The sequence below is a fragment of the Brienomyrus brachyistius genome, chromosome 1 (genome assembly GCF_023856365.1).
Source record: "Brienomyrus brachyistius isolate T26 chromosome 1, BBRACH_0.4, whole genome shotgun sequence".
NCBI classification, from domain to species: Eukaryota; Metazoa; Chordata; class Actinopteri; order Osteoglossiformes; family Mormyridae; genus Brienomyrus; species Brienomyrus brachyistius.
In genome coordinates, this window is record NC_064533.1 from 21144925 (window position 1) to 21145966 (window position 1042).

Sequence of the window (1042 nt, forward strand, 5' to 3'; positions counted from 1 at the left end):
ATTGATACTTTATTAATCCTCGTGGGGGGAATTATCTTTAGGCCTCCCCCTCTTTGCAGGCCACCTGTAGGCGGCGCCCTGGGGGTTAAGGGCCTTGCTCAAGGACCCGCACACTTGCGGAAGCAGGGTTCGAATCAGCGAGCTTCTGATCACAGGCACGCAGGCTTAGCCCACTGCAATTTTCAAAGAAATGAAAATAATGTATTAGACTATGACTAAACCTGTTAGTTTCATTGACTGCATGTAGTGCAAATTTAGTCAACTATATATTGTAATTTTCGTTCACTAAAACTAAAAAATAGCACAGATGACTAACATATGAGTAAAGCTAAATTGCATTTTCATCAAAAGATTAAAACTAAATCAAAATACGCTGTCAAAATTAACACTGGTCGGCCACACCTTTAGAGAAAGAAGCGGACTGTGTCCAAGGTTATAACAAGCCAGCCTAATCTATGAATTTTCAAACGGCCCAAACGATCAAATGATTCAGGCCATAGCGAAGCAACAGACACATGACAAAGGATGCCGTTTCTTTTCAAAGACCATAATTCTCTTCTTAGATATAAAACGCCGAGACAGCCAATGGTAATAAATTAGTTTGTGAAGAATTGCTCGGATCAAACGCTGGAACGTGTACTAACGTATTTATTTGTGCCTTGTCGATATATAGTAATAATGACATTTTAAAAATAATTTTTTAGAATACCATGAGCTATATTGAGGCATAATAATGACCAACAACTTCTTTGTAGCGTTTTTTAATGGAACAATTCACCTTTACTAACAAATAGATAAATTGGCAAACCCGAAATAAAGGCATGGTGAATTACAATTTTTCTGACACCATCACCAGTGCTGCAATGACTTGTTTTCAGTGTCATGACATGGCTTGCTATGTCAGGCTACCACCCAAAATAACAAAACTCATGAAAAATGTATTCGAAGAGCAGCCCATTTGACCGTGAGAACTGACACACGCACACACATCCCACCCCCTAATGTGATAACGCCCTACGACGTATTTAGGTGTGGACCTGAA